The following is a 20050-nucleotide window of genomic DNA, read 5'->3' as shown; positions in this document are numbered from 1 at the left end:
TACTGCCGGTCGGAAGATGACCTATAGTGACATATTTCTATTCCCCAGTCACCCTTTGGGACTAGTTGGTAGTGAAAAACATAAACAATCTGAAGTTTAACGGCCTACAACATTTTTACAACGCGATGACATTAGGCTTTTTTGACAATTTGTGGATTTTTTTTTACATTAAACAATACTTTGAATGATATATACTGTAAACACAAAGTTGGTGATCCCATTATTATTTTACATCATTAAAACGAAAATTTATGTACCAACAACATGAAGTTTTTTAAGAAAAATCTATGGAGTAGAAATTTGAGATTTTATGATTTTAAGACAAATTTAAGAACATTTTATAAGCTTTCTATACAAATATTAACCTACTTTGAAATGATTGATTGATTGATCGTTGGTTGCTTAACGTCCAGTGGCAAATATTTCATGCATATTCAGGTCGAGAACAAATTAACAATAAATACAATAGGGAGGTTCTGTAAGAGGGGCGTCCGGGATTTAGGTCGGGGAAATTTCGACTGCCACGGGAAATGAGGGTACATTGGATAGGGACAGAAATTTAGCAGTGCAACAGGTCACCTACGGACCCCTCAAAGAGTTGTTGCAAGGGTTCTTAACGTGCAAAGAGCGTGACACTCTCTTTACACGAGGCATCGGATTTAACGTCCCCATTCTGAACGGACGTGACTGGAAATTTGTTCATCCCGCACAGCCAAACGGACGCCCAACTTTGGCAAGGGTTTTACTGCCGGTCGGAGGAAGACCAATGGTGACCATACTTCTATTCCCCAGTAACCCTTGGGGAAGTTATATAATGTAATTATTATTATTGCTGATTATGGCCTTACAATGTATTTAATATTTTTTTATTAAACAAAATGCTAGTTTCATTGATTGACCTAAAGCATAAAATAGCATTGTTTTTATCATTTCAAATGTTTAACCACTCATAGCATTAAATTATCTCTACTCATCCTTCATCATTATATATCAAAAAAAGTTGAATACTTGTTTAGTATGTCATAGAGATTTTACCATATTATATGAAATAGTTTTGTCGTTAGTATAACTTGTGTTTTTGAAAAGATGAGGAGAGCAAAACAAACAGACAGAATTACATAAACATAAAGATACAACACAACTTTCTAAAAACTTCAAACTAACATGTCTTGTAGAAATAATACTGTAGTTGAAATTAAATTCACAAAAGTTTTTATAGTTGTCGGTACTTAGAGTATATAAACACATTATGCCGTACTAGTAAACACTTCCCGTCAAATGTTCAAATTAAGTAAAACATAGATACAAGGGTAAACAATATGTATCTGCATACTGAATATCGGGCAAATGTTTTGAATTATTTGACTACTTTTGCTTCGGGATTTTGTACGGGTTCTTAATGTCATTTACTTAATTTTTTTCGACATCGTGCACTCGTGACAACGTCTAAACTGTCCTGAGCTCATTATTTAAATGCAGGTAAAATCGATACTCAAGAATGCCACAGGAACTTGTAAACTAAGACATGCTTGGAATAGAATTACCTGCAAAATTATTTGAGACTCTCCGTCCTGAAAACGTACTACCAACGACAAAATAATTTTATAATTACCTGTGTCACTATCGATATGACCCGCATCCGGCTCTCTCCCAAGAGAATATAGGATACCGCCCAATTAGTACAGATAATCAGACTTATTTAGATAACATACTGTAATGGCAAAATTGTTTGATACTCTCCGAAGAGGGTAATCAATCGGTCCCTTCCTCGTAATGGAGCATCGTTATTCAAATATTTATATTTCATAACACTTTGCTAAGGGATGTGTGGAAGTAATGAATTCTAATTGTTTAGCATTACTTCAATGCTTCACACACCTACCTGGTTTTTGTATTTCAATGGTTGAAAATTTTATGAACGTCATAATATGGTGGCAGGTACCAGTTTTGGTGTACCAGAACATGTGTCCCACGCAGAAATTTGGTTATAGTTAAGCATTGAGGTATATAATTGCATCATGTGGACTGAAAAAATAAATGAATGTAAATTCTAGGCTATTGTACTACACAAGTAAGTAGTTGCATACACAGGTTGGGGATTTCCTTCACAAATGGGTCCAATCAGAAGTCAAAATTGTGGTCTCCTCACTTGACGGCATCCAATCAAAGTGGGGAAAAACTTCAGTTTTATGTAAACAAAAATATCTTGAGATTTTGATGGTAAGGATAGGTTCGGACAAGGCTCTAATTCACTGAATATCATTTATCTCTTGAATTTTGCCTAAAATTCTTGTCGGCTTTTAGCAGGATTCTGCAGGTAAGGATTAGATTGGTATCAGAGCATCACATTTTTTGCCTTATTTGCAATGCATTTATAAATTTTAAAATATCCATGCTGGACAGACACCCAAATTTAAAGGTTTTCTATATATTCACATCAGCACGCACACATCTTAGTTACTTGAATCCATACATTTTATTTGTATATAAGCTTGAATGAATTTTCAAGAAAATAAAATCATAAATCCATGAAATTCTAAAGATTTATTGTAAAATAACTGGTTTCTGCCACCTTAATGCTAAACATGATTTTAACATATCACAAAATGTGCCTTTTTAAGGGTTCTACAGGTATGTGGTGTAACATTTCTTTTATTCACAGTCAATGTATAGGTATGTTTGGAAGAAAATAGTTTTTACATGGATTTTAAGAATTATCAAATATCAAGACAGATAACTCTGTATACCAATACAAACAATGACACTCAATTGATTAGTTTTAAAATAATTATATTCACCAAACAATGATTTTATATCATAAAATATATAGAAATAGCAATTACAAAGAGAGAAAAAAGTAAAATAAGCCTCAGCATAGCACTAGAAAAAGCTGATTATACTGTATATTACCTGTTATAATGATTTATTTCACATGATATGGACATTTTCTTATTTATTTACTTTTTAACTATGAATATATGAATTCTTCTTTTTTTATAGGTCTACTACATAGTTGATACTGTAGGACAGGCTACAGAAATAAGAAAACTGGTCTCTCTCATCAGCAATAGTGTGGCAATTCTAAAATTTCAACATGCGGCCTACACAGCTAGCTCATGTGGAGAAGAGATATGAGACTGATTGCGAATAAATGTACACTTAGTTTAGTGCAGCATGGATCTACAAAGTGAAATATATGTACCAAAAATATTAGTTTATTCAAAACTAAGCCTTTTTCAGCACTGCAGTCAACAGAACAGTGATAGTGACAAGAATTGAGACTATTTAATACCTCAAACAATGGAAAAATACTTCCTGAGATCAGTTGTAAGTGGTTTTATATCATGCATGAAACAATAAACTAAAGTATTTTTGAGAACTGTTGGATAATTCATACACTGTACCAGGAAACTCACACAATAAAATTTATTAAATATGAACACAATCCTTTTTTTCTATTTTTTTTGCATTCAAAGCAGTTTGACGGCAAAAGACACAAATATTGCTTTAATAAATTTGGTCTTACAAAGCCTATTAATGTTTTTTTTTGTGCCGTAACCATATGCACTGCATGTATTTTTAATGGTAAATGACTACAGAACTCAATCAGACTAAAAAAAGGGAAATATATTCTTTTTAATAAGTGGTTAAATGCTAAACATGATTTTAACATATCACAAAATGTGCCTTTTTAAGGGTTCTACAGGTATGTGGTGTAACATTTCTTTTATTCACAGTCAATGTATAGGTCTGTTTGGAAGAAAATAGTTTTTACATGGATTTTAAGAATTATCAAATATCAAGACAGATAACTCTGTATACCAATACAAACAATGACACTCAATTGATTAGTTTTAAAATAATTATATTCACCAAACAATGATTTTATATCATAAAATATATAGAAATAGCAATTACAAAGAGAGAAAAAAGTAAAATAAGCCTCAGCATAGCACTAGAAAAAGCTGATTATACTGTATATTACCTGTTATAATGATTTATTTCACATGATATGGACATTTTCTTATTTATTTACTTTTTAACTATGAATATATGAATTCTTCTTTTTTTATAGGTCTACTACATAGTTGATACTGTAGGACAGGCTACAGAAATAAGAAAACTGGTCTCTCTCATCAGCAATAGTGTGGCAATTCTAAAATTTCAACATGCGGCCTACACAGCTAGCTCATGTGGAGAAGAGATATGAGACTGATTGCGAATAAATGTACACTTAGTTTAGTGCAGCATGGATCTACAAAGTGAAATATATGTACCAAAAATATTAGTTTATTCAAAACTAAGCCTTTTTCAGCACTGCAGTCAACAGAACAGTGATAGTGACAAGAATTGAGACTATTTAATACCTCAAACAATGGAAAAATACTTCCTGAGATCAGTTGTAAGTGGTTTTATATCATGCATGAAACAATAAACTAAAGTATTTTTGAGAACTGTTGGATAATTCATACACTGTACCAGGAAACTCACACAATAAAATTTATTAAATATGAACACAATCCTTTTTTTCTATTTTTTTTGCATTCAAAGCAGTTTGACGGCAAAAGACACAAATATTGCTTTAATAAATTTGGTCTTGCAAAGCCTATTAATGTTTTTTTTTGTGCCGTAACCATATGCACTGCATGTATTTTTAATGGTAAATGACTACAGAACTCAATCAGACTAAAAAAAGGGAAATATATTCTTTTTAATAAGTGGTTAAAGGTGGCAGGTACCAGTTTTGGTGTACCAGAACATGTGTCCCACGCAGAAATTTGGTTATAGTTAAGCATTGAGGTATATAATTGCATCATGTGGACTGAAAAAATAAATGAATGTAAATTCTAGGCTATTGTACTACACAAGTAAGTAGTTGCATACACAGGTTGGGGATTTCCTTCACAAATGGGTCCAATCAGAAGTCAAAATTGTGGTCTCCTCACTTGACGGCATCCAATCAAAGTGGGGAAAAACTTCAGTTTTATGTAAACAAAAATATCTTGAGATTTTGATGGTAAGGATAGGTTCGGACAAGGCTCTAATTCACTGAATATCATTTATCTCTTGAATTTTGCCTAAAATTCTTGTCGGCTTTTAGCAGGATTCTGCAGGTAAGGATTAGATTGGTATCAGAGCATCACATTTTTTGCCTTATTTGCAATGCATTTATAAATTTTAAAATATCCATGCTGGACAGACACCCAAATTTAAAGGTTTTCTATATATTCACATCAGCACGCACACATCTTAGTTACTTGAATCCATACATTTTATTTGTATATAAGCTTGAATGAATTTTCAAGAAAATAAAATCATAAATCCATGAAATTCTAAAGATTTATTGTAAAATAACTGGTTTCTGCCACCTTAATGCTAAACATGATTTTAACATATCACAAAATGTGCCTTTTTAAGGGTTCTACAGGTATGTGGTGTAACATTTCTTTTATTCACAGTCAATGTATAGGTCTGTTTGGAAGAAAATAGTTTTTACATGGATTTTAAGAATTATCAAATATCAAGACAGATAACTCTGTATACCAATACAAACAATGACACTCAATTGATTAGTTTTAAAATAATTATATTCACCAAACAATGATTTTATATCATAAAATATATAGAAATAGCAATTACAAAGAGAGAAAAAAGTAAAATAAGCCTCAGCATAGCACTAGAAAAAGCTGATTATACTGTATATTACCTGTTATAATGATTTATTTCACATGATATGGACATTTTCTTATTTATTTACTTTTTAACTATGAATATATGAATTCTTCTTTTTTTATAGGTCTACTACATAGTTGATACTGTAGGACAGGCTACAGAAATAAGAAAACTGGTCTCTCTCATCAGCAATAGTGTGGCAATTCTAAAATTTCAACATGCGGCCTACACAGCTAGCTCATGTGGAGAAGAGATATGAGACTGATTGCGAATAAATGTACACTTAGTTTAGTGCAGCATGGATCTACAAAGTGAAATATATGTACCAAAAATATTAGTTTATTCAAAACTAAGCCTTTTTCAGCACTGCAGTCAACAGAACAGTGATAGTGACAAGAATTGAGACTATTTAATACCTCAAACAATGGAAAAATACTTCCTGAGATCAGTTGTAAGTGGTTTTATATCATGCATGAAACAATAAACTAAAGTATTTTTGAGAACTGTTGGATAATTCATACACTGTACCAGGAAACTCACACAATAAAATTTATTAAATATGAACACAATCCTTTTTTTCTATTTTTTTTGCATTCAAAGCAGTTTGACGGCAAAAGACACAAATATTGCTTTAATAAATTTGGTCTTACAAAGCCTATTAATGTTTTTTTTTGTGCCGTAACCATATGCACTGCATGTATTTTTAATGGTAAATGACTACAGAACTCAATCAGACTAAAAAAAGGGAAATATATTCTTTTTAATAAGTGGTTAAATGCTAAACATGATTTTAACATATCACAAAATGTGCCTTTTTAAGGGTTCTACAGGTATGTGGTGTAACATTTCTTTTATTCACAGTCAATGTATAGGTCTGTTTGGAAGAAAATAGTTTTTACATGGATTTTAAGAATTATCAAATATCAAGACAGATAACTCTGTATACCAATACAAACAATGACACTCAATTGATTAGTTTTAAAATAATTATATTCACCAAACAATGATTTTATATCATAAAATATATAGAAATAGCAATTACAAAGAGAGAAAAAAGTAAAATAAGCCTCAGCATAGCACTAGAAAAAGCTGATTATACTGTATATTACCTGTTATAATGATTTATTTCACATGATATGGACATTTTCTTATTTATTTACTTTTTAACTATGAATATATGAATTCTTCTTTTTTTATAGGTCTACTACATAGTTGATACTGTAGGACAGGCTACAGAAATAAGAAAACTGGTCTCTCTCATCAGCAATAGTGTGGCAATTCTAAAATTTCAACATGCGGCCTACACAGCTAGCTCATGTGGAGAAGAGATATGAGACTGATTGCGAATAAATGTACACTTAGTTTAGTGCAGCATGGATCTACAAAGTGAAATATATGTACCAAAAATATTAGTTTATTCAAAACTAAGCCTTTTTCAGCACTGCAGTCAACAGAACAGTGATAGTGACAAGAATTGAGACTATTTAATACCTCAAACAATGGAAAAATACTTCCTGAGATCAGTTGTAAGTGGTTTTATATCATGCATGAAACAATAAACTAAAGTATTTTTGAGAACTGTTGGATAATTCATACACTGTACCAGGAAACTCACACAATAAAATTTATTAAATATGAACACAATCCTTTTTTTCTATTTTTTTTGCATTCAAAGCAGTTTGACGGCAAAAGACACAAATATTGCTTTAATAAATTTGGTCTTGCAAAGCCTATTAATGTTTTTTTTTGTGCCGTAACCATATGCACTGCATGTATTTTTAATGGTAAATGACTACAGAACTCAATCAGACTAAAAAAAGGGAAATATATTCTTTTTAATAAGTGGTTAAAGGTGGCAGGTACCAGTTTTGGTGTACCAGAACATGTGTCCCACGCAGAAATTTGGTTATAGTTAAGCATTGAGGTATATAATTGCATCATGTGGACTGAAAAAATAAATGAATGTAAATTCTAGGCTATTGTACTACACAAGTAAGTAGTTGCATACACAGGTTGGGGATTTCCTTCACAAATGGGTCCAATCAGAAGTCAAAATTGTGGTCTCCTCACTTGACGGCATCCAATCAAAGTGGGGAAAAACTTCAGTTTTATGTAAACAAAAATATCTTGAGATTTTGATGGTAAGGATAGGTTCGGACAAGGCTCTAATTCACTGAATATCATTTATCTCTTGAATTTTGCCTAAAATTCTTGTCGGCTTTTAGCAGGATTCTGCAGGTAAGGATTAGATTGGTATCAGAGCATCACATTTTTTGCCTTATTTGCAATGCATTTATAAATTTTAAAATATCCATGCTGGACAGACACCCAAATTTAAAGGTTTTCTATATATTCACATCAGCACGCACACATCTTAGTTACTTGAATCCATACATTTTATTTGTATATAAGCTTGAATGAATTTTCAAGAAAATAAAATCATAAATCCATGAAATTCTAAAGATTTATTGTAAAATAACTGGTTTCTGCCACCTATAGGTTTTGATACGGGTAGAACAAAGTATGCCGGTCAACCTCACACGAATAATAATTTTGTCGTTTGTATTATCAAAGGATTGGGACGGTAAATCCGATGGTGAACGGACAGAAAGTCACAGGACAAAAAGTGACAGGACATAAATGCACAAATTTGAGAGGACAAAAAGTCACAGGACAAAAAGTCACAATTAATTTGTTGACAATTGTTTGAATATATAAGAGAAAGATCTTGAAATATTTTCTTTTTATAACATATATTCATTTTTAAGTTTAGGAAATTGTTCATAAGCCTTGATAAATGAAAGTTTATTAAATTTTAATCATGCAAAGGATATATTTATTATGAAGTCATTTAAGTACCAAGCCGCTTTGACATTTTGTTTTTATAACAATTATTTGATCATTATTGATATTTATTGAATAAATTTTAATTACAAAGTTTCTTCATATATAATAGTTCAAGAAAAAACAAAAAAAATATTTTTTAAATTAGTGTTTTCTTGTTTAAATAAAAATAATCTCAAAACTGAATTGTGACTTTTTGTCCTGTGACTTTTTGTCCGTGACTTTTTGTCTGTGACTTTTTGTCCTGTGACTTTCTGTCCTACATTCAACCCGATATCACGCTCTCTGCACTCTAAGATCCTTTGCAACAACTGTATGTCCGTATCCAATTTACTCACATTTTCAAGAGGTAGTCGAAATGTCCCGGACAGCTTCCATAACAGAAAATACCTTTTGTATTTATTGTTAATTTGGTCTCGTGCTGATCATGCATGAAATATTTGCCATTGAACGTATAGTAGCTATCAATCATCATACCCTTAAACCCTTCAATCATGATTCTAACAAAGCATATTCGTGGGAAGATTGATTTGCCTCAGGGGGATTTATAACATTGTATTTATTGATCTTTCTTCAGATCGGCAGTCAAACCCTTGCCAAAATGGGGCGTACAGGTTCACAGTGCCGTATGAAAACCAGAGACAATAAACACACACTAACTTTTATTCGACATTATGTTGTTTTATGTACGTGTATGCTTTGTAAACGTATTCAATGATAATTTGATAGCAGAAACCCATTATACAAAAAAGTTTTATATAAATGTGACACTGAATTTAAATCTTCCTAACACTTTTTATAACTATCTTGCCACCAGTCTTTTCCCCATTGTCCGTAGGTGCCTGACGCATCCCAGTTGAACTTGCAATACGACATTAAAGGTTCTATTACTTCTGAAATCAAATTTCAGCCTTCAAAAATTAGGAAAAGAATAAATCTTTTCAGCTGTTTATTTTCAATTTCTTTGCGGAAGATTTTTAATAAGGCATAACATAATACCTGGGTAAGGAAATCACGAGGTTGTTTTACATCTCCAGGAATACTAGTCTCTATTATTTCTTGACGCTGCAGTCTTGGAACAAATATGGAAAAGAAAATGGGATACTAAAAAAAATAAAATGTTAACAAAAACATCTTTTGTCACTCATAATTTTAGTGTCACAATAATTCCTAAATTTATCAAATGCAAATTTAAAAATTGGTATATAATAAAGTTTGCCAGTACCGAAGCACTGACTTTATAGACGAAGATACCTTGCGGGACTTATAGTCACCCATCAGTTGTATCGGCCCATTTATACGAGTACTGATGCACTGACTACAGAGGAGAAGAATTCATGCAGTACTGATAGTCACCCATCAGTTGTATCGGCCATTGATACAGAAAATGAAAAATAAGACTTGACATACCGTTTACTATTGTCCTTCATATTCGGATCGATTTTGTTTTATGTGTTCATCCATCACTACTACTACTGTACACTGGTACATCTTGAATAAAGTCCTCATTTGCCCGAAGAGATATATACAGATTTTTATACGCAGACGTCAATGTTTGATTGAAGAGATTGATACAAATTTCTTGAAAATAGTCTTAAATCGTCTTCTCTATTTGACCGAAGAGATATATACAGATTTTTATACGCCCTGAGGCAGTATCATTTTCATCAGAATCATCCTGAATGTTTTCGGAATGCTGTAATGTAGGCAGCAATGACTGATATGGATTTAAACAACCATCGCTTGGTAGGCGAAACCTATTTGACGAATCGCTTGAGCTGCCGGCATTAGTAAGATCTCGTTGTTCGGGTGATGATAAAATGAAATTTTATTTTTCCAACTCGTCCATTTCTGCATATTCGTGGCGACTTCCCTTTCCTGTTGAAATATTGGGGCTCATTTCAACGTCATGGTCTACGTTAGCTCCGAGGTTATCTACATCTATATTTTGGTTTATTTCTAAATTTTGATTAGTGTAAACAATAGCCAACGATACTGCAACTGTGAATGAGACAAATACCAGCTCCATACGATACAAAAATAAAAACATAAGTATTTATGTCAGACAACGTTAGGTTTAAGGTGCAAGTTGAAAGGCTTGGATATCATTTTCCATTCGTGAAAGTAACTGAGAATTAAGTGTCAAATCCACCTGGTAGAATGCTGCTTCGTCTTGTGATGAATTTCAAGATATCTTCAAGCTGTTAGATCCCGTCTGTGTACTGACATTTACCTTGTGAAATGAAAAAAAAAATGTTCTGTTTTATTCTTATTTACAATTGAACTTTTATAATGCCACGCCAAGTTGTATAGGGAAAATATAATAAGGAAAAAGGACCTTCCTTTTTGGCTAAGCAAAACGTGAAATGCAGTTTGAAAGCATATCATCTTTTAACCCCTAGTCAATCAGCAACAGTTGTTTTCTATGTGTTGCTTTCCTACTGTCACTACCAGCAATATGCCACTTTATTCTGGCATGTAATGTGAGATAGAACAAAGTCACAGTTCTAAGTGAGTGTTCTGTATAGTAAATACATGTACATTCTGCAATAAGGTATAAACAATTGCTTTCATTAAACAAATATTTCAAAATAAATTGCACACCCAACTACACAAAATGTCTACTTGAGAGAAAACGTACAAACTGACAATGAAGAAATAAAATGAGATACTAGTAAGTAAGATTTTAAGTGAGTCTCTAAACCACTTAGTTCTGCACCTTACCAAAACTGGTCTAAGATGACTTTTTTGCAGTCATTTCGCGAAAATTAGGCAACCAACGCTTTAGGTATAGTAAGCTTTGGATGTTGCAGATGTCCTCAGACTTATTCCTGCAGATTCTAGGATAATGAGAACTGCCTCGTCCAAAAATAGCTTTACAATTTGAGTAAGGACATTAAGTGTTGGCTGCTATTAAATTTACTGTTAGCTTCCAATTGTATTCTGTTGAATAGACTTTCTGTGAGTAAATTATATGAAATATAAAAGTCTTATAAAAGTGATGAGATATTCTTACAGTTACTCTCATTACTGTCTTGGATTGTTTTCTGGGCATAAATCGGTTGGCGTAGTCCTTTCATATAAACGACTGCTGCATATATTCCTTTTTTCGTGGATGGTGTAATGATGGTTTGTCTTTGTTATTTCTCCCTCGTTACTTTTCGTGTATGTTCATATGACTTCTTATCCATCCTCTAGTGAAGAGTTTATTGTAGACTGTGTACATAATGTTGCTTCTTTTGGTATTTTATTGTCCTTCGACAGGGGCGTGGTGTACAAATGATCACTTAGGGCAATGGAATCTTTAATTTGTATGTCGTGGCCGGTTGCATTTTGTCTTATTGTACTAATTTAGAAGATGCGTCTACTGGATGAGGACCCCCCAATGGTGACTGGGGAATAGAAGTATGGTCACCATTGGTCTTCCTCCGACCGGCAGTAAAACCCTTGCTAAAGTGGGGCGTCCGTTTGGCTGTGCGGAATGTACAAATTTGCAGCCACGTCCGGTCAGAATGGGGACGTTAAATCCGATGCCTCGTGTAAAGAGAGTGCCACGGTCTCTGCACGTTAAGAACCCTTGCAACAACTCTTTGAGGGGTCCGTAGGTGACCTGTTGCAAGGCTAAATTTCTGTCCCTATCCAATATACCCTCATTTGCCTTGGCAGTCTAAATTTCTAAGACCTTCATCCCGGACGGCCTCTATTGCAGGACACACCTATTGTATTTATTGTTAACTTGTTCTCGTCCTGAACATGCATGAAATATTGGCCACTGGACGTTAAGCAACCAACACTCAATCAATCAATCAAATGAATTCTGCAGTTGCCCCGTTTAAACCTAGTATAAGATGTAAGAATTTCATATCAGCCGAAATGAAAAATTCTAACTATCATAGTTCTCGCCATATTTTACAATCGCAATGGTTTGTTGTTCCTGATAAGACAGTTATGTTTGGGATGAAGAATTTGACATGAAACATATGAAAAAAATTGAAATACGACACGAGCTTCATCTCCCGATATCTGTATCTTTATCTATGATGAATCAGGCTATTGCTTCAAGCGATTTCAGTTAATTTATCAACTTCGGTAGAAATTTCAATTATCGCTCCAGGTATATTTCCGGGAAGTCTTTGAACATGAATAGTCTTGTTCAAATCAGCATGTTAAATCGGAGAAGTTCATCAGAGGTCAGAAATGTTGATGTCATACCATGAATAAGTTGGTTAATGTTCATTTTGTAACAATAATTTGATACGGTGATTACTTTTTACTACTTTGAACTCCCCCGTTGAATCAGGTTTCATTTGATTATTGAACTTGTGTCCTCATTTCTGATCGAGAAACTACGTACGACACTATACTATATGCATAATGTATTGGTATATATCTTTATGTATGTATATAACAGGAATGTCAAAAGATCTGAAATGGATACTCGAGTACTCGATCATGATACTCGCGAGTACTCGGATAAATCTTTAACGTCTAGTAAAAAGTTTTGATTTGTGTTGGGATGTGGTATTTTGGTTATTACCTTTCATAAACCTTATTATAATATGATAATATCGCTGAACATTTCATCGAAAGACATACGTGTATTGTTGTAGAACTCAAACTGTATAACTACAAAATGCAACTTGATCCTTGGATATGTGTATCGCTAGTCCTTTTTTTTGTGTAAATAGAAAATTTTCCATGACTGTAGTAGAGTACATTTGATTTTAAAACACGTACAAATCGATCTTTTACAATATTTCAAATTGCCAAACGGAAGCTGAAATCGTACTACGTAACATGAAAAGTTTTGCACACGACACCTCGACTGTCGCCCCTCCGCTAAGAAATATATAAAATATTTTTTGTGTTGTATGTATACATTTGTGGTTTAGATACAACCACGAAAATTGCTATTCAACGAACTATAATTAATTCATAAAAATTTAAATCTTTGTGCATTTATCAAGCTTGAATGAGGGGGTGGACAGGGTGGTACCCTTCTCCCACTTATAGAATCATTTTTTTTTCTCCCACCTATTTTTTTGTCTCCCACCTCCTGCCCCTTCACCTTCCACCTCCCTCACAAACTGTCCACCCCTCTTGAATCCTTTGTCATAAGTTGTCTTTCTGAACTTTTTTATCTTGATCATTTTTTGTACATTTTGCAGTTTTAGATATAAGATAAAAAAAGATTACAAAAAAGTATTACTGTATAATTTACATTGTCACAAACAAGATACTAAAATTTGAAAATGATACCAGGACCCTTTTGTTACAATGCAACAAAGTTAAATCACAAAAATACTGAACTCCGAGGAAAATTCAAAACGGAAAGTCCCTAATCAAATGGCAAAATCAAAAGCTCCAACACATCAAACGAATGGATAACAACTGTCATATTCCTGACTTAGTACAGGCATTTTCTTATGTAGAAAATTGTGGATTGAACCTGGTTTTAAAGCTAGCTAATCCTCTCACTTGTATCACAGTCGCATCAAATTCCATTATATTGACAACGATGCGTGAACAAAACAAACAGACATAATAGGTAAAAATGTCAAAAATAGGGGTACAGCAGTCAACATTGTGTTGTATTCTTAATCACTAAAAAAAAACACACTCAGAAAATATGTAACAAAGAAGCACAAAATGGCATATAGACCAAGCATATTAGCAAAAATTAAAGACAAGAATACACAAATTTCCATAGTACAATAACACAATGACGAGATGTATAAGTACAGAGTCACGTCATATATGTATCAAAGAAACATAAAAAGGCATATAGACAAGCACATAGCAAAATGAAAGACAAGCATACAAACATGTATCTAAGTTGGCCCTCTCCCTACCCACATTTTTTGTATTGGGTAACTTTAAGTAAAATTTAATGTTCTTATCTTTCTCTTTGGACAAAAGATAAATATGCGGTTTGCTCTGAGATAACACATTTGATATATCCCCTATCTCGACGCCTTTGACGTTGCCGAATGCAAATTCATATTTGATGCCATGCCTTTAACACTTCTACACCTCGTAGTAATTTCATAAGTTGATCCTCTCCAATATTTCGGCTTAGGACTAAAGGACGAGGCCCTACATTCTGTTGTCGTTTTGGTGTTCTTGGCCATAACATATTTCCTATTCAAATGACAGTAATGCAACCACCCTATGACTGACAGTTCTCTGCAATGATTTTTTTTTAATATGCAGTCATCAATAATTATCTATTAAGGGATTAAAAGAAGAGGCTCCTAGGAGCTTCAATTTCTCAACTTAAATGCAATGTGGCCTGAACAAGTATTGAAGTTCAACGTCTGAATATTGAAGTTCAGTATTAACTACAACAGTCACTTGTTTTGTCTTGTTACCTTGTCAACATAATCATATCTAAATTAAGTGCCTAGAAAAGCAACCTAACAATATTAGAGTAGATCTGATTCTGTACTGTATATTCTTGTATTTCTATCATGATGAATTATTCATCTTTACTATCTAGTGATGATGAACATTATATAATTGAAAATGTGTCTATGGAAGATCAAAGCCACAATCTATGTAAAATTGCGTCTGGTAAAGATGAAAACAGCAGCAAGAGACAGAAAATGGGACAAAACCCAGAAGGAAAATATGGCTTTTTTTCTATCAATTCCAAGTTAACAATCACATCGGTCACTGATTATATGATGTAATACACGTATATCAACAAGCAACTCGGGTCAAGTGATCACAATTCTCAAGAACAATTTTCATGATTTGGGATTCCTATAACAATCGTATTTAGTAACAGATCGCAGTTAAGTTCGATGGAATGTAGAACATTAACGAGGAAATGGTGTTATAAATAAACAAATGCATTTCCAGATGATTAAGCCCTGTACTGTCATAGAATTAAACGCGTGGGAGGCATTTCAATGAAACCCCAACCACAAATACTATAAAATTGTCATTTCACTTGCATTTTCGTTTATTACAGATGTCTAAGTAAAAAGTAATATCTCACAATTCATTAATTTGAGTACATCCATCCCCCACCTAGATCAATTTTGGAACAGCTCTTACATTGCAACTACTGGTATGTTCAATTTTAGTTGCAATAACAAAAATGAGTGGATAAGAGCTGAATTTGACCACAACTACACCTCTTTATACCTTTTTTTTAGTAACAATCCTTTTGATATGCTGCACAATAGATGTTTGGGTGAAGGCAAGATCTTGCTGAAACCTACTTTAAACCAGTTAAATGAACACCAACTGCAATTGCTCAAAGTGTGTATCGACGAACTTGATAAAAGAGAGAGTTTAAATGCAAGATCTTTAATGAAATACACACCCTTTACAAGGCAATGATTAAAAGTTGTAAGTATGGTAAAATTGAGAATGGAAATGGTGTTTAGATTTAAAGACAATATGTAAAAGCCTGACTTGCTATGTAATGAATAGATGTTGTATATTCATGCAAGCTTTATTCGTCGATTGGTCGTTTTAGATTGAATGATTGAATAAGGTAATTTGGAAATGTGTGAGAAGGTATTCGAGTTTTGACACTGACAAAATTGTTTGATATGCAAAGTAGAATCACACAGAAAACTCTTTTACAATATTTCCACAAACCATCAAAACACAAATGATTCACCAGAATTTACATACAGGCATATTTATTGAGATATATGGTGCTCCAAATTGCTTTAATACAGGTAATTAATGAATATGCTAAAACTTGATATGCATCTTTAGAACTGAACATTAAGATTACTTGTACTAAAGAAGCTGTGTAAATAATCTGTTATACCATCAATAGTAAGAATATGAAATCATACCGATTCTATCTCAAATTTCTTGATGAAGAGTTTGATGTGGATCAGGAGTAAAACAATGCATTTGTTCATAAAGGTAAACAATTAACCCTTCAACACTTTCCTAAAGATATATATTGCTTATAAATGTACAACACTGGTTATTTGATGGAGAACAAAGAAAGGGATAGTTAACTTTGTCTCTTAGAGTATTTAAAAATGACCTTGAAGACAACTCATCTGCAATTAAATTTGACACAAATTTGCTTTTTTCAAAGTGTATTTTATAAAAAAAAAAAGCATGATGGTTTTGAATGTATTAATTGATAGCAAAAATTAACATTGATTAAATTATACACAATTGCATGCTTATTGAGTAAGAAAGGTAAAAATATCATTGCAGATTTTCTTCAAATCAGTCTTTTTATTCTCTTAATCTTCAGGTATATCAGAATGTACTACAAGTGCAGGACTTATTGCATGTAAATGATAAATTGCAGATTAATTCAGAAGAATAAGAATAAATGTTGTAAAATTTCTGAAGGTCATGGTACTCTGACTTCCTCCATTAATAGAATATGACCACCCTGATATAGCCATTACTGTTGAAAGTATCGATAAAAGATTGATTAACATGCATGGATAATCATGTTACTGTGTAAGCTTATATAAAATCATCTTCTAAATGACCTTAAGTTGTCCTGAACATGCTTGACAAAATTAATACAGAATGTAAAGCAACTAACAATCAATCAATATAAGTCACAAAAGACTTATTTGTATCATTGTGTAAAATATCCATTACTTTATTCATGATCAAACAATTTGCTTATTACAGATTCAAATGAACATGAAGAAACCCCCTTATATGTGGCAGAAGAAATAGATACCTCAATTGCAGTTGGTAAGTAAATGTTACTTTGTATATCAATTTTTCACTGCTGGCTGACAAAAAAAAATATGACTTTACAAAATGCAAAAGAAAATATCTTAAAGGTAATTATTTATCTGTGTCGTATGGATTTATTAAAACTATGCATGCTATGTGCATTATATCATAAAAAGTTAAATCACGAAAATACTGAACTCCGAGGAAAATCCAAAACGGAAAGTCCTAATCAAATGGCAAAATCAAAAGCACAAACACATCAAACGAATGGACAACAACTGACATATTCCTGACTTGGTACAGAAGCCAGATATATTCTACTTATATCTTAATGATGCTGTAGAATTTTATTGCAAAAAAGATATCACCATATTTTAGAAAGAAATTTTTTTTTAATGATCTCATACATTATAGATTTTCTAAAAATTTTCCTGTGTCCATTGTTATGTTCAAAATTTAAATTTTGTGTGTTTATTTATCAAGAAAACATAGAAGACACAGAACAAATGATTGACGGAGACCGAGAACAGAGTCCTGATTTTCCAATGCAGGAACAAGACACAGTTGTTATGTCTCCTAGTATGTTCTTACAATGCTGATAATCTATAAAGTTTAAAAATGATTTGTTATAGAATTTAAAGAAATTTTCATTTGTTAAAAAAAACAATCTGTTGGTAGTTTTTTGTTTTCAAGGAAACCTATACCTTCATGTTATCATTGTATCTTGAGATATGCCATGAGATTTACTTAAATACTGTATATCTTAGCTTAGTTCACATGTTATAAACATGCGTTTCATTAATATTTTTTTATTTAGAGAGGAAAAGGGGATCAAAAGGGAAATTTGAGGTGAAACCTCAGGAACACCACAACAAATTAAAAGAACAAGGCGAGACAGGGAAAGAAAAAAACTTGCTAGCACCCTTCAGATCTTCGACAAATTGACGAAGGCTTCAGTTGCTGAGGAAGGCCTGTCATACTTTTGTGTGATGCAGAGGAAAAATGGAGAAGTTCATTTTTCAGCAACTGATGACCTGAAAAGGAATTTCATAAACAATAAACCCATATTGGAATTTAAAGACAATAGGATTATCATTAAAGTGTTTTATTTGATTGATAATAACAAATAAACACAAATTAATAAATAGATACAGGTATAAACAGAAAACCATTTTTGCTCATGGATGACAAGGAATACAAAACACTTTTCGAATATTTCAGTCATAAAGTTGTCCCGGAGGTAATTTCTGAAAAACAGAAAAGAGTTATCAGAAAAAAGGCTAATTCATTTTGTTTTCAAAATAATGAAATGTATTCCAAATGCTTTGACAAGAAAACAAATGATGTTGCAAAAAAAACCTTGTAATTCTCGAAGATAAACTTGAGAGAGTTACGTATACTTACTTTACGAAATAATTTCAGTTATATAAATTTAAAAATATGCATGCAATTATTTGAATGTCTCAAAGCCTGTGAAAAAAAAGTGCAATTGCATATCACAAGAAAGATATCAATCCAAATTCGTTAAATACATGAAAACATCGTGCAAGCAGTATAAGCTTGAGTTAGAAATGAAGAGACGTGTTCTAGAAGAGAAAAGGTAAATAGCGATATCTGCTAATATTGATTGATCAATTGTTGGTTGCTTAGCGTCCAGTGGCAAATATTTCATGCATGTTCAGGACGATAACAATAAATACAATAGGTAGGTCTTGTAATAGAGGCAATCCGGGATGAAGGTCGGGGAAATTTGGACTGCCACGGGTAAATGAGGGTATATTGGATAGGGACAGAAATTTTGCCTTGCAACAGGCCACCTACGGGCCCCTCAATGAGTTGTTGCAAGGGTTCTTTACGTGCAGAGAGCGTGGCACTCTCATTACACGAGGCATCGAATTTAACGTTCCCATTCTGACCGGACGTGGCTGCAAACTTTTACATCCCGCACAGCCAAACGGACGACCCACTTTATCAAGCGATTTACTGCCGGTCGGAAGAAGACCAAGTGACCATACTTCTATTCCCCAGTCACCCTTGGGAGGATTTTCTGCTAATACAATATCTACCTGATGAAATACGAAATATTGTTATGAATTTGCAGCAGGAATAGAAAAGCTAAAGTCAGCCTCAGAGATTGTATAATCATTATTATGATGGACAATTTAGTACGTATCACAAGGACCAAGAACCAGGGGAATCTCGATCAATGCAGATATGTACTTTACCAATGACAATCAAATTAATTGCAAGATTCAAAAGAAATAAAAACAAGAGGTTGTCAGAGTGACAGCAAACCGGATTTTCCTGCAGGGGTCGAACCCTGAACAGTTGAGCAAGTATGGACACTACATTTAAGCTTAAAACAGCACTGAATTTGCATTGTGATTGAATATTTGACACAGCATAGGTTTGTGACACAAAACGAATGTGCCCCCAAGGGTGACTGGGGAATAGAAGTATGGTCACCATTGGTCTTCCTCCGACCGGCAGTAAAACCCGTGCTAAAGTGGGGCGTCCGTTTGGCTGTGCGGGATGTACAAATTTGCAGCCACGTCCGGTCAGAATGGGGACGTTAAATCCGATGCCTCGTGTAAAGAAAGTGCCACGTTCTTTGCACGTTAAGAACCCTTGCAACAACTCTTTGAGGGGTCCGTAGGTGACCTGTTGCAAGGCTAAATTTCTGTCCCTATCCAATATACCCTCATTTCCCGTGGCAGTCTAAATTTCTCCGACCTTAATCCCTTAATCTATTACAGAACCTACCTATTGTATTTATTGTGAACTTGTTCTCGTCCTGAATATGCATGAAATATTTGCCACTGGACGTTAAGCAACCAACAATCAATCA

General features: G+C 33.2%; 1 long non-coding RNA gene across 3 annotated transcripts; it reads left to right on the top strand.

The window, feature by feature from the left end:
* Positions 1-1984: 1984 nt before the first annotated feature.
* On the top strand, positions 1985-6995 carry LOC127713891 (uncharacterized). 3 transcript variants are annotated; one of them, XR_007987514.1, is made up of 5 exons: positions 1985-2003; positions 3001-3327; positions 4076-4402; positions 5798-6124; positions 6873-6995. It is a non-coding gene; the product is annotated as an uncharacterized LOC127713891 (long non-coding RNA). The 3 variants fall into 3 exon arrangements; XR_007987513.1 differs by lacking the exon at positions 1985-2003 and adding an exon at positions 2053-2071; XR_007987512.1 differs by lacking the exon at positions 1985-2003 and adding an exon at positions 2299-2317.
* Positions 6996-20050: the final 13055 nt, after the last annotated feature.

The sequence above is a fragment of the Mytilus californianus genome, unplaced genomic scaffold (genome assembly GCF_021869535.1).
Source record: "Mytilus californianus isolate M0D057914Y unplaced genomic scaffold, xbMytCali1.0.p SCAF_85, whole genome shotgun sequence".
Classification (NCBI taxonomy): domain Eukaryota; kingdom Metazoa; phylum Mollusca; class Bivalvia; order Mytilida; family Mytilidae; genus Mytilus; species Mytilus californianus.
Note: the sequence above shows the minus strand (reverse complement) of the source record. Positions and strands in the feature narration are given on the sequence as shown.